At 33.0% G+C, this 27,405-nt stretch overlaps 1 pseudogene; it reads left to right on the forward strand.

Moving 5' to 3' along the window:
- Positions 1 to 11,998: 11,998 nt before the first annotated feature.
- On the forward strand, positions 11,999 to 27,068 carry LOC148572337 (uncharacterized; annotated as a pseudogene).
- Positions 27,069 to 27,405: the final 337 nt, after the last annotated feature.

Genomic DNA, 27,405 nt, shown 5'->3' on the forward strand with positions numbered 1-27,405 from the left:
TATTTATTAATTTTATATAAAAATAATTATATTTAAATTTCTACCAAAAAAAAGGGGGTAAAAATATGTACAGAATAAATAAAATTAACACAATTCAAAACCCACGATAAAATTAAATTAAATGTATACAAAAAGAAACCTAGACGGAAATGTAAACATCATTAACAATACAACCATGCTACGTGTCATGGTTGGCTGCTAGCTCTAAATTGTAAACCACGCAAAGTTGTGGCTTGTTCATTTCAATGCTTTCGACCTTCTTTTGAATCATCTCAGGACCGAAAAGCCATTTTTTTAAGTAATCCAACAAAGTGCCTCTTTGTTTTAACTTTTGATCACTTAATACACAATGGTAATATTGTAATAATGTTAGTATGTCGGTAAAACATTTATGAAGTGGTTTTCAACCTCACATGAAAGTTACGTACTTCCATATTTAAGATTATTTACTTTATAATTTACTTTCTTTTCAATTAATTAAACTAAAAATTGAACCAAATAGGGAGAAGAAACGTGTACTTGGAAATCTGAGAGGGCACAATGTTAGGGGCAGACAGAAGAGAAGAAATTCAAGTAGTTGTTAGGCACTTGTAAATCATGCCACGAGTTTTGGGGGAGTGGGTCAAACTTTGCTTGGGGGATCTCTCAAAATTCATTGTCGTGTTAGTTCAAGCTTGTGATGATATAAATGGTTTTATGTTGCCATCATTATCCAACAATTCTTGCTTCTTACGCCTCATTTCTTTGGGATAGGCAAGGGACGAAATCAATATTTAGTTATTCACAAAGAATGTGCAAATTTTAATTTGTGCTCTCTCATATCATATTGTGAAAGAGGATTGTATTAAGATTTTGCTAATGACTATCACTTATTTAAGATTATTAAAGTTGATATTTCTAGAATAAAAATTTCTAAAAATATATAGGAGCATACATTCATATGATAATTACTTACATGAAGATGACATATTAAATAATTTAAAATATTTAGTTAAACTGATTAGCATATAATAGGTGTAGATATTTCTTATTTTGCATAAAAAGATAAATTACCAAAACTGCTATCAATTTTTTTCAAACGCCAACAGAAATATTTTCCACTTTTAATAACGATAAAAATACCTTTAAAATATTATAAAGCATGATAAAAATAACCAAAAAAATAATATTTTTTATAAGTGAGAAACGATTTTTGTGCTTGACAAACTACTTAAGTATTTATCTAAAATTTTATAGAAATATTTGAATAATTATTTAGAAACTTTTTTTTAGTCATTTTTCTAATTATACTTAAAAAAAGTTGTATCAAAATTTATTCTCTAAAATATTTTTTAAAAATATATTTAATGTTGAGTATTTTTTGCGGTTTTAAGTATTTAAAAAATATTTTTGTTATTAATAAAAATGAAAATTTTTTTTTCAGTGTGTCAAAAAATAAGGAAAAATTTTGATCAGTTATCCTACATAAAAATATATAAAGTATTTGTTATGGTGCCTATATATAATTGTCTAATTTATTAAAAAAAGATAAAAATTAATACTTAATTTTAAAAATATAAAAATAAATTATTTTTAAATAATAAATAAGTTCCACAAATTTGACACCAAACTCAGACACAAAAAAATTTGCCAATATAAAAAAACCATTTCCGTACATATGATATATAGTTTTTGACTGTTGACCATTGTAGTCAACAGTTGGTGGCCTATTGGCCGTTAGGGTCTGCTGTTATGCAACTTTCATCAGGTAGTGGTGTGGCTTTATCCAATGGCTAGGATTCTACATACGTACTTACGTAGTACAATGCCCGTATTCCCTATTCCGTTTAATATTAGCATTATGACTTGGCCACTACTATTAATTTAGTTGTGCGTTGTGGTGTCATTATCTGGTTATCGTCTTATTATTATGATTAGCATTTGTTTAATCCCATTAAAACCAGTCCAAGTGCGTGATGCAATCAAATTTGAAAAGAACAAATCCATAATGAAGGAAAAAGAAAAAGGATAAGATAATGTATGTGCAGAATATTGCTTTTCTTTAATTGAAAGATGAAAAAATGGGGCAAGTTGAAGATTAAGAATGGCGCATTACGACTTTTCCCTTGACTACTAGTACATTATTATTGTATGGAATAATCTTTGTAACTCGTAAGAGTCATCATACATAAAAATAGTGTCTAAATGTATAATACTTGGTAGTGAAATAATATGAAGTTAAAACCTCTACCATGTAAGCTTTGTTTGCTACTTTCCTATGCGTGTTTATTAGATCAAGAAAAGAAACGCGTAATGCTGCATTCAATTTAGCATCAATTTAAACGTGGGAAAAATAAAAAATCCAAAGAACCTTTAAAAAAAAGTCCAAAAAACTTCCATTAACTTATGGTCCTTTTTATAGTAAAAAATTATTAGATTATAATTTAGTTATATATATAAATTATTTAATAATTTTTAACTGATAATTTTATATAAAAATAACTATGCATGAACTTTTATTATAAAATAATTAAGGGTTTAGCGCTTTTTAGTTTACATATGGCGCTAGAGTACGTGCTGGACTCCATTATGGGGAAGGGGTGTGCTTAACATGTTTGTGGTGTTAGGAGGGAACAACTCGGACCCTGCGAGTTGACACCACCCACACGGACAGTCCGATTTCATTCACCATGTGATTTCAGCTCTCAGTTCACCAAAACAATTTCCATCTGTACTCAAAACGGAGGGTCCGAGTTTTTTTCAAAATCAAAGCATGGAACTCGGACCATGCGACTTGTACTACATTGCATATTAAAAAACCACGTTAAGGTAACACGGAGGGTCCGATTTAGAACACCCCAAATTTTATTTCTCATTAGCATACAAATCGGACCGTGCGATTTGATAGGCAAAATTTATAAACAAAGAAAATGCACGGTCCGAGTTCTTCTATGTGACACTGACAAAAAGCTGTCCCACATATACGTCTACTCCCCCATGCTTCTATATCCAAGAAAAGCACACGTATAGGTTCCATTTCCATAAAATTGAGCCTATATTTAGTGTGTTTTTGGTTTCTATTTTATTTTCAGTATTTTTAATTATTAAAATTAGAAGAAAAATAAAAAACGTAAATAAAATAGAATTGTTATTCAAAGTTTATCAAAGAAAGGGTTATACACGGAATTTCCTCATTAAAGGGGGGCAGAGCCCACAAGCCGGCCACCAAGAGCCGCGCATGGATATAAATAGAGGAAATGGTGACTAAGTAGGCAGTGGTGTTTGCATTGGGAACTGGGAAGTGAATATGCAACAAGAAGAAGAAGAGAAGAAGATGAAGGTGAAGAAGGGATGGGTGACAGTTCAAGTGGGTTGGGAGGAAGAAGAAGAAGAAGAAGAACGAGAATTGGAGAGATTCAACATCCCCATATGGTACCTCTATCATCCTCTTCTTGAGGGCCTTCTTCAAAGAGCATACGACGTTTATGGCTACCACACCCACGGCCCCCTCAAGCTCCCTTGTTCCGTCGATGACTTCCTTCATCTCCGCTGGCGAATCCACAAGGAGTCCCTTCCTCTCCACCATCATTTCCTTCACTCTTGCTAGCTAATTAAACTAATTAAGGCCTTTTCTTCCTTTAATTGTAAATTAATACTTCAAATAAATCACTTGATTACTGCGCCGTGTGATTCTCTTCTTTTTTGTATGAAACACACGCTTCTAAATAGCAATTGGAATAATATATCTCCTATAATTTACAGCTTTATTTCATTTTCAACTCAACTTCTTCATCATCACGTTCAAACTCCTTTTTCTCTCTCTACTCCTTTTTCTCTCTCTCTTTTTTTTTTTTTTACAAATATTGTCCTGCAAATTCCAACCAAAATTCTGATAGATTAAAAAATGGTCCGAAGGAATATTTCTTTTATAGACTTATAGGGTAAAGGTTAATTAGTCAAAACCAACCTGAATTTCTTGTGAACTTTATCTATCTATACTTCTATAGCGTCAATGCTCTGATTTTCATCGTTAGTTTAACAAAGATTTTACTTATCTGATGTGAAATTGTCCGAATTATTTTTAAGATATGCTGCTAATGGTGATGTTATTTCGGACTAGCAGAGAGAGTAATCACTTGTACACTAATTAAGAAATTCAAAATTCATCATTTAATTACAAAATTCTTTAATATTGTGCATAATGCATATTATGTTAAAAATGTGCGAACAGTATCAATATATATTGAGACAACAAATTGGATATTATCACCCTATTTTAATAGTGTTATTTTTTTATGAATTTATCCAAACATGTAATATAATGTTAGTTATACACAGTTACTAAAATTAATTATTAGTATAAAAATATTAAAATATAAAATATATAATTAAAATAAATTAAATAATATATATTTATAAATAAATATATTATAATTAATTTTAATATACACATAATATTTTTATATTAAAAAATAAAAATAACAATATTATTTTTTAATAATAATAATAATAATAATAATAATAATAATAATAATAATAATAATAATAATAGTAGTTGAACTCTATTATAATCTGAGAGTCAAACATAATTAATTGCCCATGCAAAACTGCTTGATTTTTTAAGTAGTAATAAGTAGTAACTACCACAATAACCTACTCAAAAGATTTTTGAGATTATTATATATATAAAAAAAAAAAATAGACATGCTAACCATAACGGTCCAATTTTTAATATATCATGAATATGAATCATTAAGTGTTACTTCATGATTTTTTTTAAAAAATTTTAGACTGTATATTAAATATATTAAATATATACATATAAGTCTATAGCACTAATTGAAATCACGTGTTAGATAGATATAACGGAATAGGTAATAGTTAAATACATAATATCTATATGAATCATAACAAATACAAAAAATATAATAATTTCATACATATATATCCGAAAACTCATTTATTACATCATAGTTTATATCGGGTTACGTCGTTGTTAATTCATGTAAATATTTACAGACTCTATTATTTATACTAACAAATTTCGACTCACAAAAGCTACCCTAGTCCGATCCGAAACCCGTTCTAATTTATTTATATAGATATTTACAAAAGCATTTAACCCTCTAAAAGTCTATACAGAGCGAGGACAAAGATGCACGACTACTACTACTGCAACTATTATTGTTATTGCTCATGGATATCTTGGTAGCTGAGAAAACACTCTACTGAAGTAAGAAGAGAGTCATCGGACACATCTGTGATGTTGTTGCTCGCCTGTCCAAATACGGAAAACTCAAAAAAGATCACACTGATTCTCATATGCAGAATGGAAGAAAGTAAGGGGGTGAGAATCTAAGGTACTACACAGGAAAATAGGGGTTCCGCAGCCTAAGTCCAAGTGTTCACAAGGTTATAACAGCGATTAACATACAAACAAGCACAGTCACAAGTATACAATAGAATAATAGTAAGCAATCACAAGTAGAAAAATGTAGCAACCAAGTATAATAATACATGTCTGGTCCTATGTGGGCCATGAGTTCATGCGTCGGTTAACTACCTCAACCCGACGTTACCTAGAAACTAGTCCTAGATATAATTTTTTCAACTGTGCACGTTCTGCATACGTGCCTAATGGACAAAGTCATGTGCATTCTAATAACTGGCAATCGTTGAAGAGCTTGATGCCATAGCATGCAAATAGTTGGAGAAACATGTTTCAATACAAAGTGGACATCCTCACATGTTATGGTTTTAGTTCCATCGAAGCAGAAATTCATTCTCCCCAGATAATCTCTTAGTATGATTCTGGTTCCGTCGGAGCAGACACTTCTCCTCCCCAGATAATCTCTTAGCACCTTAGAGTTACAACTTTCTTTTTCGGCGACACTTTTCAAATAAACTTTATCTCTAAGGGACTTCTCTACCCTTTTATTTTATAAAAACTTATGCCTAATCTCTTCTCTTTAAATCTCTCAGCCTTTTCATATTTACTATTTTACCCTTAGTACTTTTATATATTTTCAATTTTGCCTTTTTGTACATAACTTTTTTTTTTACTGTTTTCTTTAGGCTTTTAGTGAAACTTTCACAACTAATATTATTACTTTACTATTTTACTCTCGTATTCTTCTTAACATACCTTTTTACCTTTTTTATATCCAAAATTATCATTTTACCCCTAAGTGCTATAATTTTTTCGTTTAATTTTATTTAGCGTTAAAACTTTACCGAATTAACCCTAATATTTTTCTATGGTCAAATTATCCTTAATCATTTTAATTAATACTAATTTTATCTTTAGGAGCCTAAAGGATGATTTTACCCTTTATTAATTATTTACTTGTTTTAGTTATCACTTTTTACCGTACTTCTAACTTTTACTAAAACTTTTATTTAGGTCTGAAATTTTATTTTAATTATAATTTGGACCCAAATAATTTATATAATTACTATTTTAGTCCTAATGACACTAAGTTTAGAATTTTACTGATCTTTCAATTAAATTATATTTTTAACCCTCTTTTTATCCAAAAATGACTATAACACCCTTTTTATTTTTACCCATTTGTTTTATAGGATTAAAACTATTTTTCTAACTTCTTTTTAACTCTTTAACATGGTACTTTTCAAGTTTTCAGGGGCTGAAATTTTCAGAAATACAGTTTTGTATTTTATCCACTTTTAGTGACGTTTTTAGGCTTGAAACTGAAAACCAAGTGCTCCATTATGTTTCGGTTGTCCCATACATTTTTCAGAGGTAAATAAAGTTCATATATCATTCAAATAATAGTCCAAAAATAGAAAAGCATCATTGAATTTTCAGAATTAAAATCAAGCACAAAATTACCACAAAGTGATTTATATGAACACTGAATTAAGCACAAACATATTCTAACTATTCCTAACCTTTACCTCTTATTTAATTTAGTTCTTATCACACACCAGGAAATATTCACACGAAGACAGAGACACAACTAGTGGTTGTGCAATATTTTTCTTAGCCAAAAAGTGTCACAAAAAATGATAAAATTAACTACTTTGAGCTTGAATTTCTCTAGCTCTTTTAGTGTGCTCCATATAGACTTTAAGAGAAATTTTTTATACATGAAAGAGAATAAGAATTCATCACGATCACTACTGAAAAAATAAAAAGAATGGAGAATGAGCAAGAGCTTACCTTGCTAAAATTTCGGTAAAAATAGAAGAATTAGTAAAACGAGCAAAGAATTATGTTTGTATGACTTGAATTATTGAAAAACACTTGAAGAACAATGAAAGAACAGAAGGAATGAAGGCTAGAAACACAAAAATTAGTGAAGAAGTTCCTATTTTTTTCTCTCTAACTCACAGTTTTTCTCTCACTTTTGTGGTAAAAATGTTGTTAAATTTTTTGGTAGTGATTATTTTAAATAAAATACTGAGGTCTGACCTAACTAATATAGTAAAAGGGTGCTGGAAAAATCAGAGGAGAATAGGTTGAGAATAAGAGAGAAAGGGCGTGATTTCAAGGAAATAGCAGAGAGGGGTGGGAGTCTGAGATAATCTCGGTCCAAAGACTGAGAGGGAAGGGCGAATTAGTTGGGTGGCAAGTAAGAGGATTCGGAGTCTCTAGTAGTCGTTTGTAAAATACTAGTCAGAAATTCTATTTGGGATAAATTTTACCGTGTGGTAAAATAATTAATGACTAAAATTAATTCATAAAGAAATAAATCATGAATGGATGGCTAATATTAATCTTGGGATACAATTACTAAGATAGAAATAATTTTTACTACTGATTCTGAGTCTTTTTTGTTACTAATTTTTTCCGACACACACAAAAACATCACTAAAAGTGAATTCCCTGCTCCAAAAATTTCTAGTGAGAAAAACAAACCAATGGTAAGCAAGTATTTATTTTTTACTAGTCAAATTTGACTTAGAGGAATCAATTACCCTCATAAAGTCAAGTTTAACCTATTAATTACTATTTTCTAATTTATATATATATTTTACCATTGGTCTTATCTCACTAATAGTTGTTGGGCCACAATTCAAGATTTTGTGAAGTAAGTTACAAATAACCAGAAAAGTTAGTTTACCAAAATCCTGGTTCTTACATTCTACCCTCCTTAAAAAAACTTTTTTGTCCTCCAAATTTCAGCTATGCCAAGGAGTTATAGGAACATCTATGTCTCACTTTATAGTTAAGGTCCTTAATTAGCATAACACTCACCTCAAGCAAAGGGACCGAACCTAGTGGTGCTTGTTAGTAGTCACGGTAAAACTCTTTCCAGTTGTCGAGGCCTAGAAGTGCGTTGGTCCTTTTTGTTCTGGCAGTCTCTTACCAGGTGTCCTACTCCGTCACAGAAATAACAAACATTCGTTCCGAATTGGCAAGATTTGCTGCCATAATTCTTTCCACAACTTGATCATATTGAGCCTCTTTGAATTTGTAGAAATTGCATTCCTTCCCCTTGACCCTGGTTATGATTGTTGGTATCGCCGTTGATATGAATAGCAGGGTTACCGTTTTGTTGTTGCTGACCATTAGCCTTGAAATCTCTACCTCGAGAGGGCCAAACTTCGATTGAAGTCTTGTTGTGTATCTTTTCGACGGCTTGCTCGTGTAACTGTTAACTTCTTGGTACAGTCATCAGCCAACTCGCTCTTATTTACTAGCTCCACAAAGTTTCTAATCTCCATCGGTCCCATTGAAGCCGTCAGTTCTTTCCTAAGACCTCCTTTATATTTAATACACTTTCACTCTTCATATTCCACAAGATTTTCCTGGCAAACCTTCGAAAATCGGCACAAGTCCTCAAACTTCCGGGTGTACTCAGCCACCGTTATGCTTCCCTGCCTCAACTACAGTAATTCTAACCCCTTGGCGGTACGGGCGGACGGAGGAAAATATTTCTTGTAGAACTCAGTGTGGAAGTCAGTCCAAGTGATCTCAGTGCCTCCTTGTCCCAACAACTGGCTCACTCCTTGCCATCAAAGTTGTGCATCCCTCTTCAACATGTAAGTGGCAAACTCCACTTGTTGTCCTTCAGGAGCACATTGCACTTGCAAAACCCGTTCTATGGCGCGAGACCAATCATCTTCGAAGGTCGGGTTGGTGGTCCCAGAGAATTGGAGCGGATTAACTTTAAGGAAGGATACCAGAGTTATCGGCCTATCCCCCTTGGGTACGCCATTTTCCGGTCCATTTTTGTTTCTATGGCTGTGCCCATTCCCGTTCCCCTGCTGTCGTACCATTCTTTCCACCACTCTGTTAGTTGCAGCGACGGAATTGCGCACAACTACAACCATTGCATTCATAGATTCTAGCAAGGCATCCGGGTCAAACGCCAGCTCGGAACTCAGACTCGCTTAATGGGGGCTACACCTGTTTGTAGACATCGAGATCTTGTTAACACCAAATAATCAACATTAAGATGACTAGTCTTAATATATCCAATTTTAAATTCTAACATTTCTAAATGTACGCTCACAGACATCATGCAATAATATCATCGGAGATATCCTAGTGACATGATATAAGAAAAGTAGAGTATGCAGTGAAGTATAGTCAGTCCACTCCACAGTTTCTACTAAGGATGAATGCTCTGATACCATTTATGATGACCCAACTTCTTGCATGTCATAACCAATGCTAGCTACCGGGTGCTTGAAATAAGTATTTTCGTATGGTTAGAAATTTCATACAAAATAATTCCGTTGGTAGTATAGTTCCCAACCAACTAACAATACTCAAATCAAATTTTAAAGATTTTGGTTGTCACATGCACAAACCCTAATGAAAATTAACCGAAGTATTTAAACCTCGGGTCGTCTCACAAGGAATTGCAATGAAGTGATCAATTATTGGCTATGAAGAACAAGGGGGTTTGATTTATAATTGGCAAGGAAATATAAAAGCAAGAAAGTAAATAACAAGAACTAATAAAATAAAGGAAAGAACTCTTGGCTATACATAGGTAATTGAGATCACCATTCTTGTCTACCAAATATTGACAATTATGAAGGACTAACCCATTAAGTCTACTTCTAAGCTTTAAGTACGTCAAAAGTCTACTCCTAAGCTTGAAGTACGTCAAATAGGCTTGATCAACATCAACCATAAGTCCCAACCTAGCTATTAATTAGCTTAATAGTAGGTTAGTATCAATAGACATCAAATTGACCACATAGGATTCTCAAATCACCAATTCAATGAAACCCAATGACTCAAGGTCACTCAATTCCCTTAGCCTAGGTCAAGAGTAAAGAAAACTAATCTAAAACTAGTGAAAACATTTTAACAAACACCTAGAGTGTAATAAAAGTAAACATCACAAAATGCAAGAAATAATAAAACCCATAACTAACTTGAATAAGAAATCAACAATAACAATGAAGATAAACATAAAAGCTAAGAGACATGGAAACATAAAATTGCATTAAAGAAAAATGGAATTCAACAAGAGTGCATGAATATAAAAAATGGCAAAATAAGGAAATTAACAACAAGAACTAGAAGAACAAAGGTGTAATAACAAGAAATTAAAAAGGAAAACTAAATCAAAACAAGAATTAAAAGTTGGATCCAGGGACGGATTTATGCATAAGTTAGTGGGGGCAGTTGCCCCCAGTCAAATTTCAAATAATATAGAGTAGTTCTTAGTGAAATATCAAGTTTGCCCCCATTATATAATTACTTTTGCCCCCAGCCCCAGCCCAAAGCCCCAGCCAAAAGCCCCAATTTCCTAAACTGTTCTTCTTCTCCCTTTCTTTCTAAATTTCTAACTACTCCAGCCTCTGCCCTCTAACCTCCAAGCCCCAGAATCACTGCAGCGCAGGCGCCAGACCACTACTCCGAGTTTCTGCCGCTCCGTTGTGGGATGTGTCCTCTGTGGCAGTGTGTCACTACTCAATAGCTCCCTGTCACTCTGCGTTTCTGCTCCCCGCGACTCCTTGTATCGCTGCGATTCTCCCGCGTGGCTCCGTCCTCCGTCGGTTTCTCCTTGCATTGCCGCCACGCCGCATCTAGTGGTTCTCACTTCTCAGGTTCTACCTTCTTTTGCGTCACTGCTTATGATTTGTGTCGATCTGCTGCTGCGTTACTCTTCTGCGTTCCTTCCTTTGGCACTCAGGCACTCAGCAATTCGGCATCTGATTCTGCGGTTCTGCCTTCTTCTTCAAAAAACATCAATTTCTTTTAAATTTCTGGAGTTCTGGTTGACTGGTTCTTTTTTTTATTCTACAATCCTCTTCTCTGTTGCCGCTAGCGCCACACCACTACTAGGTCATCCACTCATCCTTCTGGAGTTTAGTTTGCCTCTTGGTACATGATTGGGATACTTAATTTACTGGGTCATTCATTTTTTTGCTCATTTGTTTCATTGTTTGGTAAATGAATATTTGATATAGTTAGTTTATTTAGAAATTGTGAATTTGTTCTGATGTAATTGATACTTAGTCCTGGCCCTGGAATTTAGTTTGCCTCTTGGTACAGTAGTAGGGATACTTAATTTACTGGGTCATTCATTTTTTTGCTCATTTGTTTCATTGTTTGATAAATGAATATTTGATATAGTTGGTTTATTTAGAAATTGTGAATTTGTTCTGATGTAATTGATACTTTAGTTTCATTAACCACCATTGGCTTTGGTGCCTGTACTTGGCATAATTTTACAAATCACAAGTGATGAAGTGCCATACAAATTTAGAAATTCTATTTTATTTAATTATCATCGCTAACTATGTACTCTAACACATGCTTCACTGCTTCAGCAAAATAATAAATGATCTTATGATCATATATGTATGCCTCTCAGCTCTCTGGGCTCTGGCCCTCTTTGATATCATAACTTGATTTTGTGATTGAATTAGTTACTAGCTTGCTACTGTTGTTATTGGATCAATTTTCTGTTGTTATTGGATCAATTTTTTATTTATATTTCTATGCTGAACTTCTCAATTTGAGAAAAATTATAAATTAATTTTATTGATTAATTAATTTAGATTTATAATTTTATTTTTATTAGTAATGGAGAAATATTTCAAAAGAACTTCATCATTGGAGATTGGATCCCAAAACAATTCATCGACCTCTTCTAATAAGAGGAGGTTTTTAGAATTTGAAGTAGAGAGTCTCATAGCAGATCCAGGACAACGACCAAAGATTTCAAGTTATCATCCGAAAGACAGAGACAAAGTTAGATGTGCATATTTGCAAAAAGGTCCTTGTCAACCAAGGACTCATGATTTTCCGCAAACTGTTTGTGGTTCTTCTTTTCGAAGATTTAATCCTAGTTGGTTTGATGATTATGGCAATTGGTTAGAGTATAGTATATCAAAAGATGCTGTTTTTTGTCTTTGTTATTATCTTGTGAAACCTGAGAATGAAGGTGGCGATGCTTTTGTAACCAATGGCTTTTCAAATTGGAAAAAAAAGGAGAGATTACAAACTCATGTTGGGATTCATGATAGTGCTCATAATCAAGTTTGGAGAAAATGTGAAGTACTTATGAAGCCAAAACAACACATTAGTGCTGCTATTGAAAAATAATCTGAGCAGACTAAAAAGAATTATCAAATTCACTTGACAGCCACAATTGATTGTATTAGATTTCTTTTGCGACAAGGATTGGCCTTTCGTGGTAATGATGAGACAGATGATTCTGTTAATCAAGGAAATTTTTTGGAACTTCTAAACTTTCTTGCACAACATAATGAAGAGATTGATCGTGCTTTTAAAAATGCTCGTGGGAATCTTAAACTAAGAGCTCCTTCAATTCAAAAAGATATTGTAAGAGCGGCTGCAAGTGAAACGACAAAAGCTATTGTAAATGATCTTGGGGATGAATTATTTGCTGTTTTGGTTGATGAAGCTCGCGAAATTTCTATTAAGGAGCAAATGTCGGTTTGTTTAAGGTATGTGAATAAAGAAGGGCAAGTTAGGGAGCATTTTCTTGGTCTTGTTTATGTTTCTAGTACTAATGCTTTATCTCTAAAATTAGCATTAGAGTCATTATTAGAAACATATAATTTAAGTTTATCAAGAGTACGTGGCCAAGGATATGATGGTGCAAGTAATATGCAAGGAGAATTTAATGGTTTGAAAACTTTGATATTGAAAGAAAATTATTATGCTTTCTATGTACATTGCTTTGCCCACCAACTTCAGTTAGCTCTTGTAACGGTTGCAAAAAAACAAGTTGAAATTGCTTTGCTTTTTAATTTGTTAACCAATTTGTGCAATGTTGTTGGAGTTTCGTGTAAACGAAGAGATATGCTTCGTGATAGTCAAATGACTAAGACAATTGAAGCATTACAAAGTGGAGAAATTTCTAGTGGACGTGGTTTGAATCAAGAAATAGCTTTGAAAAGAGCTGGAGATACTAGATGGGGTTCACACTATGGAACTATACTTCGATTAATTTCTTTGTTTCCTTCCATGGTCAATGTTCTTGAATATGTTGAGGAAGATGGAAATAATTCAGAACAAAGAGCTGAAGCATGTCATTTATTGAATGTCATTCAATCCTTTGAATTCATTTTCAACTTGCACTTAATAAAAAATATCTTGGGAGTTACTAATGAATTATCTCAAGCGTTACAAAGGAATGATCAAGACATTGTAAATGCTATGGCATTGGTTAAAATGTCTAAGCAACGGTTGTAAACTACAAGAGATGATGGTTGGCCTCTTTTACTTGATGAAGTCTCATTGTTTTATGACAAACATAACATTACCATTCCAAAAATGGATGATATATTTGTGTCACAAGGAAGATCAAGACACAAAGCTCAAAATATCTCAAATTTGCATCATTTTCAGGTTGAGATATTCTATCAAGTAGTTGATAGACAACTTCAAGAACTCAACAATCGTTTTACAGAGGTGAATACTGAATTGCTTCTTTGTATAGCATGTCTAAATCTAAGACACTCATTTCTTGCATTTGATAAGGAGAAGTTGATCCAGTTAGCTCAATTTTATCCATTAGAATTTTCTTCTACTCAACTCTTGGTACTTGATAGTCAACTTGAGAATTTCATATTAGATATGCGTTTCTGATGATCAATTCTCAAACTTGAATGGGATTGGTGCTCTTTCTCAAAAATTGGTTGAGATTCGCAAAAATATTGTTTATCCATTAGTGTTTCTTCTTTTGAAGTTAGCTTTAGTTTTGCCTGTAGCAACTGCATCAGTTGAAAGAACTTTTTCTGCTATGAACATTATAAAGAGTCGGCTTCACAACCGTATGGGAGATGAATTTTTAAATGATTGTTTAGTGACATATATAGAAAGAGAGATATTTGATTGTGTTGACAATGAAAAGATTATTCAATCTTTTCAAAATATGAAACCCAAAAGATGAAATTTTAAATTATTTACTATTGTAAATTATTTTATTATTTTAATTTGTTAGTTAAATAATTTGAGGAGTAATCATATTTTATAATACTATAGTATAATTATAAAATTATTATTATACTATATATATTTTTCCCCCGCTGATAAAATTTTCTGGATCCATCATTGGTTGGATCTAAGGAAATTTAACCTAAACTACCCTAACTTCTAGAGAGAAGGGAGAGCTTCTCTCTCTAGAATCGTAACCTACAACATGATGAAAACTACACTATGGTTCTCCTCCCAATCCTTTGCCATCATTGGATTCAAAAGCATAAGAAATGAGTTGGATTTGGGCCTCCTTGAGCTCAGAAATCGCCCTCAGCGTTTTGCCTTTAAGTGAGGCACGTGACCAACATCACGCGTGCACGTGGATGATGCGTGCGCGTCGCTTGATGATTCTCTGGTCATGCGTGCGCGTGGGGTGACGCGTGTGCGTGCCTTCAGTTCAGCAAATCCTCATTTCTTCATGAATTCTCCATTTTTGCATGCTTTTTCTTCATTCCTTCAACCCAATATTTGCCTTCTAATCCTGAAATCACTTAACAAACATATCAAGGCATCAAATGGAATCAAAGTGAATTAAAATTAGCAATTTAGAGGCCTAAAAAGCATGTTTTTACTCTTAAGCTCAAATTAGGAGAAATTCACAAAACCTTGCTATTTCATTGAATAAATGTGAGAAAAGATGATAAAATCTGCTAAAATCAACACAAGATAAACCACAAAATTGGGGTATATCAGTGCTACTTCATGGCTTTTCTTAGAGGCTCTTGACCTTATATTAAATATATACATATGAGCCTGTAGCACTAGTTGAGATCACGTGTTAGATAGATATAACAAAATAGGTAATAATTAAATAGATAATATCTACATGAAGTATAGAAAACACAAAAAAAAACATAATAATATCATACATATATGCCTGGAGGCTCATTTAGTACATCATAGTTCACACGGGGTTACGTCATTGCTTATTCAAGTAAATATTTTCAGACGGTATTATTTATACTAATATGCCCCGACTCACAAGAGCCACCCTACTCTGGGACTCGTTCTAACTTATTTATATAGATATTTACAAAAGCACCTAACCCTCTAAAAGTCTATACAGAGGAAGGGCAAAGACGACGACTACTACTACTACTATTATTGCTACTGCTCATGGATATCTTGGTAGCTGAGAAAATATTGTGCTGAAACAAGAAGAGAATCATCAGACACACCCGTGATGCTGCTACTTGCCTGTCCAAATGCGAAAAACTCAAAGAAGATCATGTTGATTCCCATCTGCAAAACGGGAAAAGTAAGGGGGGGTGAGAAAAGGTTCCCAGCAGGGTACTACCAGGAAACTAGGGGTTCCGTAGCCTAAGTCTATGTGTTCGCAAGGTTACAACGGTGATTAACATACAAGCAAGCACAGTCACAAGTATATAACAGAATAACAGTAAGCAATCACAAGCAAAGAAATGCAGCAACCAAGTATGATACATGTCTAGTCCTATGCAGGCGATAAGCTCATGCATCGGTTGACTACCCGCAATCCGACATTACCTAAGAACTAGTCCTAGATATGATTTTTCAACTGCGTATGTTATAGATACGTGCCTAATGGACAAAGCCACGTGCACTCCGGCAACTGGCAATCGTCACAGACTTGACACCAGAGTATGCCAATAGTTGGAGAAACAGGTTTCAACATAAAGTGGGCATCCCCACATCTTATGGTTCTGGTTTCGTCAGAGTAGAAACTCCTTCTCCTCAGATAATCTCTTAGCATGGTTTTGGTTCCATCGGAGCAAACTCTCTTCCTTTTCAGATAATCTCTTAGCACCTTGGGGTTTACAGTTTTCTTTTTTTCGGACACTTTTCAAATAAACTTTATTTTTAAAGGACTTCTTTGCCCTTTTCTTTTATAAAATTTTGTTCCCGATCTCTTCTTTTTAAATCTCTCAGTCTTTGTAACATTTACTATTTTACCCTTCGTACTTTTATATATTTCAATTTTTCTCTTTTGTACATAACTTCTATTTTTACTTTTCTTTAGACTTTTAGTGACGCTTTCACTGCTAATGTTATTACTTTACCATTTTACCTTCACATCCTTTCCAACATACCTTTTTACCCTTTACTAAGTTAATCAACAATTCTTACATTTATTTTATGTCCAAAATTACTATTTTACCCCTAAATGCTCTAGTTTTTTCGTTTAATTTTATTTAGCATTAAAAATTTACCGAATTAATACTAATATTTTTCTATGACTAAATTATTTTTAATAATTTTAATTAATGCCAATTTTATCTTTAGGAGCGTAAAGAACTATTTTATTCTTTATTAATTTATTTACTTATTTTGGTTACCGCTTTTTACTTCTAATTTTTACTAAAATTTTTATTTAGACCCAAAATTTTATTTTAATTATAATTTTGACACAAATAATTTATATAATTATTATTTTATCCTTGATGACACTAAGTTTAGAATTTTACTGATCTTTCTATTAAATTATATTTTTAACTCTCTTTTTACCCAAAAATGACTATAACACCCTTTTTATTTTTATCCACTTATTCTATAGAATTAAAACTATTTTTTTTAACTTCTTTTTAACTCCTTAACATGTTACTTTTCAGGTTTTCAGGGACTAAAATTTTCAAAAATATAATTTTGCATTTTTATCCAATTTTAGGCTTAATTCCAAGTGCTCCGTTAATTTTTGGTTGTCCCATATATTTTTTAAAGAAAAATAAGCTTCATATATCACTCAAATAATAGTACAAAAATAGAGAAACATCACTGAATTTTCAGAATTAAAAATCAAGTATAATAGTGGCTTATATGAATACTGAATCAAGAACAAACCTATTCTAACTATTTTTAACCCTTACCTTTTGTTTAATTCAGTTCTTAGACCTCTCATACACCAAAAAATACTCACACAAAGGCAGAAACACAGCTGGTGGTACAGTGTTGTCCTTGGCAAAAAAGTGTCACGAAAAATGATAAAATTAACCACTTTGACCTTGAATTTCTCTAGCTTCTTAGGTGTGCTCTACATGGGCTTCAAGAGAAATTTTCTATACATAAAAGAGAGCAAGAATTTATCATCATCACTACTAGAAAAACAAAAAAAAATGGAGATGGAGCAAGAGCTTACCTTGCCAAAATTTCGGTAAAAATGCAAGAATTAGTAAAAACGGCAAGGAATTGTATTTGTATGGCTTTGATTCTTGAGGAAAACTTGAAGAACAATGAAAGAGCAGAAGGAATGAATGCTAGAAACGCAGAAAAGTAGTGCGGAAGTCCTCCTTTTTCTTCTCTCTAACTCACGGTTTTTTTCTTCTTTTATGGTAAAAATGTTGTTAATTTTTTTCTTAGTGATTGTCTTAAATAAAGTGATGAAGTATGGACTAATTAAAATGGTAAAAGAGTGCTGAAAAAATTAGAGAAGAATGGGCTGAGAATAAGAGAGAAGGGACATGATTTCGAAAAAACACAGTCAGCCTCATCATGACGTCTTTATTCGCAGTTAACCGCAGTTAGTTACTCGTAGTTAAAAACAAAGCAGAGAGGGATGAGAGACTGAGATAATCTCGGTCCAGAGGTTGAGAGTGAAGGATGGGTTACTTGAGTGGCAAGTAAAAATATTCGAAGTCTCTAGGAGTCGTTTCTAGAATACTAGTCAGAAATTTGGTTCGGGATAACTTTTATCGTGTGGTAAAATAATTAATAACTAAGATTTATTCTTAAAGAAATAAATTATAAATGGATGGCTAATATTAATCTCAGGACACAATTACTAAAGTAGAAATTATTTTTATTATTGATTTCGAATTTTTTTCAGTTACTAATTTTTTTCCGACACATGCAAAACTGTCACTAAAAGTAAATTTTCAACTCAAAGAGTCTCTAATGAAGAAAATAAACCAATGACAAATAAGTGTTTATTTTTTACTAGTCAAATTTGACTTAGAGAAATTAATTACTCTCGTAAAGTTAAATTTGACCTATTAATTATTAATTTTTAATTTATTTTTGTTTTTTACCATTAGTCCTAACTCACTAATAATTATTGGGCCACGGTTCAAGATTTTAGGGAATAAATTATAAAATAATAAAAAAATTTAGTTTACCAAAAATCAATTTCTTACATTAACACAATCATTTTCTCCTAAGTGTTTAAGTTGAATGCATTAAATTCTATTCTTGTTGTTGTTGTTGAACTAGGAAAACAATTGTTTCTTAACCAATTAACTATTTTTTATTTCAAATTCTAAATTTTAAAAAATTTTAGGATTAAAAAAATATTATAATAAAAAATTATTAATATTAAATAATTATTTTTTATATTTATTCATTATGATACTCTTATGACAATTGTTGAAAAATATAGAAATTAATTTTTAATTAGTCCACTTTATTTTTTCTTTTTATTTTATCCCTACCATTAAGTGAGTCACGTTCAATAAATTATATAAAAAATATTTATTTATTCATTTTAAGAATTTAATTTTCTTTTATTCTAAAAGTGTGGGTCATTTTTTTATTTAATTTATTCTGTAAATAATAATATTTTATTTTATTTTATTTTATTTTATTTAATACTTAAAAATTTATATTCAGATTTTTTTTATTTTTTTATATTGTTGAATTTAAATAATTTCATTGTATGGTTGATAACTTTAATTTTTATCATAATAATATTTTTTTTTATTATACTGTTATAATATAGCAGTTTGTATATGTAACTAGGGTTAAGTATGACTTTGGTCTCAAAGGTAGGAGCTGAAAATTTTTTTTATCCTCAAATTTTTTTTGCTTACAAAATCGTCCCTAACGTTTAACTTAATTTTAAAATTATCTTTTTTCCAAAATTTTACTTTTTATTGCCAAATTATCTCTAATTAAAAAATATAAAATAAAAAAAAAAGAAAAAAAAGAAAATGGGTTAAAGGAAAGGAGAAAGGGAATCACGCAGGGGGTTCAAGGAAGAAGAGAGAAAAGAAAAGGTGGGGAAGGGAATTCGCCGCCGCCGCTGCTCGTCGTTCGGTCTTCGCGGCTGGATCTCGCCCCAGATCTCGCCGCTCCACTTCCTCGCTCGATGTCGATGCCAGCAGCTCGCGAGGGTGGACGCCGTGCGCCGCTCGCCGTTTTCGCTCATCCTCCTTGCTCGGTCGCCGCTGCTCCTCGTCCTCATTGCCTGTCACTCGCCGCTGTGCTTCGCGACTTCGCGTCCTCGCCTTAACTTCTTAGGGTTCCAATTCTTCTGTTAATTATATTGTTGAATTTTTTTTATCTGTGGATTTGTTGATACTTCTGGTTGCTTCTATTTATGTTTCTTTTGTTGTTGCTGTTCTTCTTATTTCATTATCCATTGTTGCTATTGTTCTTCTTCTGTTTCTGGTTTTTTTTTTAATGTTGATTACATTGCTTCATTGTTATTGCATCTACTTCTGTATTTGCTTTTAGTTCTGGTTTTACTTCTGCTTCTGCTTCTGCTTCTGGTTGATTTTGGGGAAGAAGGGGAATGATATTTTGGTCCGAATGACAATTCTAAAACTAAATTAAACCTTAGAGACGATTTTGTAAGCAAAAAAAGATTGGAAATGAAAAAAAATTTTAACTTCTACCTTAGGGACCAAAATCATACTTAACCCATATAATTATTTCAACTATTCCAAATATATTTTGTTTTTACTCTCTTATTATATTATTATCATTATTCTTTTTATTTTTTTTATTTATATCGACATGAATGTTCACTACAAAATTCTATAGTATAATTATAACAAACAAAAAATATGAATACTAAACTTTCTTCTTTTAATTATTTATCTTTATTTTACTATTATATATTGTGACTTTTTTTCCTCTCCGAAATTTTATCCGCAAAGTATCTGGTTATTTTTTTTTCTTTTACATCAATAATACATCATTGCACAATATAAAAGTAAGATTTTATAAATTAAAAAAAATATAAAAGTAAGCATAATACGCTAAATACATTATTTTTTAATTTTATGTTAGTTTTAATTTGTATAATTTTGTTCTGAGTACGTATTTTATACGAATATTAAATATACAATTTAGTCTTACTCTAATCATTTTATTAATTTATTTGTAACGATAAAAATAAATATTATGTGCAAAGGTAGTATATTTTCTTCTTTTCTCTATTCTCTTGTATTGTTTAATTTTAGGTTAGACTTCGATTTGTACTATTTGTTTTAAATAGGTACTCTCTTTTAATGATGTATACAAAATTTGCTCTCATTCTAATTATTCTATTAATTTTTTTATATGATAAAAAAATACAAGGTATAATGATAGTATTTTCTCTATTTCTCTTTTTCTATCTCTTATTAATTTAATTATTATTTTTTTAATTATTAGTATTATATTTTGATTTATATTTATATATTATAGTGAAAAGTTCTTAATTTATTTTGTTTATATGTTTTCATTTTTTTATTCTTCAGTTAAATTTGTTCTTTACAATATTATTTTTTTCGCATATAACACTGAAGAAGACATAGCAACATAAAAAAAATTAATAATATTATTTTTTTAATATTCCCATATTTATTTACATGTATGTATTTTTATTTTTGATTTGTCAATTAAATTTTTTTTACACTATTATTTATTTTCAACGAACATTTTAAAAATTAAGAATTACTAAAAAAAGTTTTACAGCTTATTTTATATCATTTTATTAAAAACAAATAAAAAAAAGAACATAATAGATAATAGAAAATTGATTGTCTAAAAATATTTATTATATTTTATATATCATGATGTCATTACTTATACCTGTATAAATAGTTAAAGTGGTGAGATGATAAAATTTATCTTTTTTTTATTTTTTAAATGTAAATGATAATAGCATAGTCATTTAAATAAAATTGGAGACTCATACTAACAATGTCAGCAAAAATAAATTAAGAAGAAAAAGCTTTTAAATAGACAAAAAAATATAAATTACAAGTATTATTTTTTGTGATAAAATTTGATTCACATATAGTCACTGTTATGAAAATATGTTCGAACCAGTCAGTCGAACTGGGAACATTGGCAAATACGGTTCAAACAGAAAGCAGAACTGCCAAATTTATAAATCAGAGTTGGACTGCCGAACCAATCGAGAACCGATTGGTCGAACTGAATCGAACCGTAATCCGACCGGTTTTTGAAATTTTGCCAAGAACGCTGCGTTTTGCCTTTTTGAAAGGAACTCTAGTCTTCGGTCTTCACCCAGACACCCACCAAGAGACCCACTCTTGAGCCTCCAGCCCTCCACTCTCACCTCTCGCTCTCGGTTTCCACGTCTCCAGTCTCCACCTTGAGTTTCCGGCACAACCTCTGTCTAGCCACCGCCGACGTTGCAAGTTCCGTTGAAGTCACTCACCATCGCAAGTTCCTTTTAGCCAACTTTTCGTTCGCGCAGCCAGCTTTCCGTTGCGAAGTCAGCCGTCGAAATTGCAGCCACCGCCAGCGCCACTTATCGTCGCGCAATTTTTTCCGTCGGCGCCAGCTTTGTTCGCCCTTGCCAGTCCCTATCGCCGTCAGCTCTGCATTATTCTCTGTCTTCCACTAACCCTAGATATAATCTAATTTGTTGTAATAATAATTGTTGAAGCATGATTAATTATTGGTTCTAAATCTTGCTGTTGATTGTTTGAAGCATGAATAATTGTTGTTGATTAATTTTTTGGTGCTAATTGCTTGAAGCATGATTAATTGTTATAGTTTATTGTTGAAACTTTGATAATTAATTATTTATTGGGTGCTAAATCTTGTTGTTGAGGCATTGATTAGTTGTTGGATTGTATTGTTATTGGATTGCTGATAATTTTTAGGTATGGATGATAGTATCAACCAAGAATTACCTAGGAATAATAATGCTGAGAATAATTCGACTTTGAATGAACCTTCTCTTCCTCTTAGATCTAATGATAGTCAATCACAAACTTCTAATATTCGGGAAAAACTGATCCTGCTTGGAGATATATTGCTTTATAAAATATAAATAAAAAACCGCATTACAAATGCTTATTTTGTCTGGCTACTTTTCGGGGCGGGGGAATTAATAGAATGAAAAAATATTTGACGAAGATAAGGGGAGATATTAAGAAGTGTTCTAAGGTCCCTTATGATGTAGAAAAATAAATAGAATGTTTATTTATTATTTTATTATAAAACAGTTTTTTGGTTCAACTACGGTCGAACTGATTGAACCTATAAACCAGTAAATCAGTAGCTAAAACGGTTCGATGATCGGTTCGATTTTCAAAACCTTACATATAACATATCTATTCAGATTTACATGTATAATAGTATATCAATCTAACGGATTAGATTAAGACTAGACTAAAAAAGATAAAATCTAACATAAAATATCAACAATGAACACTAAAATGTATGTTTTCTTTAAAATTCTAACTCAAATCTAATAGTAAAGAGAATAGAATTTAAAAATAAAAAATAAGAGAGCAGTTTGGGATATTGAAAGAAATGAGATGGTTATTAGTAATATTATTCTATAAATATTACTTAAAACTTAAAAATCTCTTAAGAATACAGTTTAAACAATTTAAAACTTTTTATTTTTAAAATATTTATAAATGTCAAAATCTCATCTTTTTCGTAAGTTTTAAAATTTATTCATTGATGAATCTTAAATATAAAAATAATTTTACATATATATTCAATTATATATTGTTAAGACAATCAAAATAATAATTATTTATATTTACTGCATAAATAGTAATAAAAAAACAAAAAAATAAACTAATATATTTTTCTATTTTTTCACTATTTGTAGAAAAATAAAGGTCTTTTAAATTTAGATATATATTTTGACTTAATATTTTTAAAAGACAAAGACAAAGATAAATATCCATGATATTTAAGTATAATTTATTTTTTGTAAATAACTAACATGTATTTTATTTTATATTTACTTTTTTTTATCAAAATAATATTATAACCATTAATTTTGAATTATTTATTTTCGAATAAGATTTTTTTTTTGGTGACTTCAATTTTTTTTGGTGACTATTCGAATAAGATAAATATATGTTTAGCAACCGCATTGGAAATGATAAAAGTACATTTAAGTTCTTTAAACGCTGTTTTTTGGTGTTTAATAACTTTTTCTTCTCTAAAGGCAGAAGTGCTTTTGCATCCTAAAAGCACGTTCAATTAAGTAAAAAGTTGTAATTTTTGGGTTCACTCAACTGCGTTTAGGTTTCTTGCCGGTCATTATTGGTTTTCTCAGTAAGAATTTTTTAATTTGTTTAAAGTCATTTCAAATATTTTAATTTTTAAATCATTTTTAGTATTTTCTTTCATATTTTGATTTTTTTTATTAAATTTTTTATTGTAATTTTGTTATAATATGAATTATTAATCTTATTAAAAAGGACAAAGTAAATAAAAGATTGATCATATGTAATAATAGAGTCATAACTAATAAAATTTTATCATCCAAAATAATACTAAATAAAAGAACAATGAGAGTACTAAAAAATTATAGAATATTTTTTTGTTTGACATTATAAAATTTATTCTTGTAATTCTTACGCACTGTTTATCATTCTAATTTTTTATAATATGTATTATTGTTTCTATTAGAAATGATAAATTAAATAAAAAAAATTAATCATAAATAATAATAAAAGTATAACTAATAAAAAGTTAGAACTCAAAACAGTAATACAAATAAGATTATTGAGAGTACCTAAAAGGAATACTAGAATATGTTATTTTATATGTTATTTTTAATTTAATAAATAAATATTAATTTTATTATAATAAAAAATTATAACATACTAAAATAAAATACTATAAAAAATACTATATAAAAAATATACTAAAAGAAATATAAAAAGGGCAAAAAGCCATAATAAGTCAATGCTAGTTGGAATTTATGTATATCAGCCAAAATCAAAATCGTTTCAGTAATGAGCCAAACCATATTTTAATATAATTCGAACCAACCTGGTTCGAACTGCATTTAGTAATAAATCGAACCAGGGCAGTTCGAATTACCAAGAAAGAGATGAACGTAAATCGAACCAAGCTAGTTCGAATTATAGAGAGAGAAGCTGGCCAAAGTAATTCGAACCAGGCTAGTTCGAATTACACAAACCATAATTCGATGCAGGCTGGTTCAAATTTTATATGGTTGTAAACGTGAGTTGCTCTCATTAGAGGGTGTAAGATGGCTAGTGAGGAGAGTTTTGCTATTTTGGTTCACCACAGAGGATCCATTAAGAGGAAAACTCGTTCCGGTGTGAAGTTCACAGATAAGGATCCTCTCTGTATTGTCGTGAGTCTGACGACTAGCTATGATGGTCTTGTTAGATCTGTACTGATGAAACTTGGTCTGGAAGGTGCGAAGCGGGTGAAGAAGTTTTTCTATCGCATTCCAATCACGGTCCTTCAGGATACGGTGAAGTATGATTGTTTCACGATTGGTAGTGATGAGGACTTGCAAGTCATGTTTCTTTGTCGGCGGCAGTTTCCGGAGGTGAGGACACCAGAGTTGTTGGCAAAGCTGGTTGATGTGGTATCCAGCTCAGGGGGTTCGAACCGGAATACCACCACTTTAGCCACGGCAGCCGGTTCTAGTTCCAGGCATGCCGTTGCTTCTTCCTCCGTCCCTGTGTACGAGCCAGCGGTCCAACCTGTCGCCTCCCTGTCTTTTGTTGTTGATCTCAATGGCAGCGTAGGCGACGAGGTAGGATCAAGGAAATTTCTGCCGAACGCTTTACAGGGCGTTGCACCGCTTGGCGTCGGAGACGGATTGTTGGGTGATGCAGAGGAGGATGACGTCGAGCCGGATATGATTGATGATGACAGCGGCGATGATATTGGAGCGAGTGAGCCTGCATTGGCGGTAGGTGGTTCTAGTTCTGGCACACAGCAGTATCCACCACATTTTTCCTCTTTGGACCTGGATGCCATGAGGCAGGAGGGGATTTCTGGGCACTCTGTTGGATTCGGAGCTAGAGATGCGGAAGGGACTGCTGGTCTGACAGAGTTCCAGGTTGGTCAGTAATTTCAGGATAAAGATGAGGCCCTGTTAAGTGTGAAGACTTACAGCATCCGGCGAGGGGTACAGTACAAGGTAGTGGAGTCTGATTATCGCCGGTATGTGGGCAAGTGTTCTGAGTTTGGGAATGGGTGCACATGGTTGATTCGACTGAGTCTCCGGCAGCGCAAGGGCATTTGGGAGGTCAAACGGTACAATGGACCTCACACTTGTCTGGCCACCTCCATCTCGAGTGACCACAGGAGTTTGGATTATCATGTGATATCGGCGTTCATTATGCCAATGGTTAGGGCTGATGCATCCGTCAGCATCAAGGTGCTCCTAAATGCCACAGCAGCACACTTTGGGTTTAGGCCGACGTACAGGAGGGTCTATTTGGCGAAGCAGAAGACTATTGCCATCATCTACGGTGATTGGGATGAGTCATACAACGAGCTCTCCAGGTGGGTGTTGGGAGTCCAGTTGACGATGGCTGGTACAGTTGCAGTCCTACGGACGAGCCCCGTTCGAGTTGGTGGACAAGTAGACGAGTCTCAAGCTTATTTTCACAGACTTTTCTGGACGTTTCCACCGTGCATCGAGGCATTTCGTCATTGCAAGCCGCTAGTTAGCATTGACGGCACCCATCTGTATGGCAAGTACGGGGGAACGTTGCTCATCGCGATTGCACAGGACGGGAACTCCAACATTCTACCTGTTGCATTCGCACTAGTAGAGGGTGAGAATGCAGAGTCTTGGACATTCTTTCTCTCTCACCTACGACAGCACGTGACACCGCAGCCGGGTCTGCTGGTTATATCGGACAGGCATAACGGTATCAAGGCTGCGCTTGAGGCACCTGGCGGAGGTTGGTTACCTCCATCTGCATACCGTGCATTCTGCATTCGACACGTAGCGGCTAATTTTGCCCTGACCTTCAAGGGCAAAGACGCACGGAGGCTTCTTGTGAATGCGGCGTATGCCAAGACCGAGGTTGAGTTTGACTACTGGTTTGATATTCTGTGGTCTGAAGACCCGGCGATGTGTGAGTGGGCGAACCGGATTGATTATTCCTTGTGGACTCAGCATCGTGATGAGGGGCGGAGATTCGGTCACATGACGACGAATATATCCGAGTGTGTGAACTCAATCCTCAAGGGTTTCAGAAACCTCCCTGTAAGCTCCTTGGTGAAGGCAACATATGGAAGGCTTGCGGAACTCTTTGTTCGCAAGGGGAGAGAGGCTGAGGCCCAGATGGGAACCGGACAACAATTCAGTCAGCACTTGGTAAAGTGTATTGAGGCTAACTTGAAGACGGCCAAGTGCTTCACGGTGACTTTGTATGACAGGGATAACTCCGAGTTCACCGTAGCAGAGACCACTTCGACTGGTTCTTTCTCATTGGGTAGCTACAGAGTATCGCTTGCCTCTCAGACATGTGACTGCGGGTACTTCCAGGCACTTCATTTCCCGTGTCAGTACGCACTTGCATGTTGTGCCTACTCAAGGGTTACCTGGACCGCTTATGTTCACAGCGTGTATCGGATTAGTTCGGTATTCAGTGTGTATCGGATGGGTTTCTCCCCTCCGATTCCGGAAATCGGAGGGTTTCTGGCCACCATACGACGGGTCCACTATTATACCGGACCCTGACAAGAGGCGTGCGAGAGAGGGTCGTCCGAGGTCCACTAGGATACGGACAAATATGGACGAGGCAGATTCGAACCGGCCAAAGAGATGTGGCCTATGTTGCCAACCCGGACACACACGTCGGAGTTGCCCACAGCTCGAAGGGGGACATTAGTAGCCATGTTCTTAGTGTTGGTAATTATTTTATTTAAGTTTCCTTGTTCGATGTTGTAATTGAGCACTCATGTAATTTGTTGATCTTTCTGCGTTGTATTGTGCATGCTGTGTTAACTAATGAATATGCTGTGTTTCACTTTGCGTTTTTCTACAAGTCCCCTAAATGGAATGGCTAAAAAATAAA

The sequence above is a fragment of the Arachis ipaensis genome, chromosome B3 (assembly GCF_059453495.1).
Source record: "Arachis ipaensis isolate K30076 ecotype BB chromosome B3, ASM5945349v1, whole genome shotgun sequence".
NCBI lineage: Eukaryota > Viridiplantae > Streptophyta > Magnoliopsida > Fabales > Fabaceae > Arachis > Arachis ipaensis.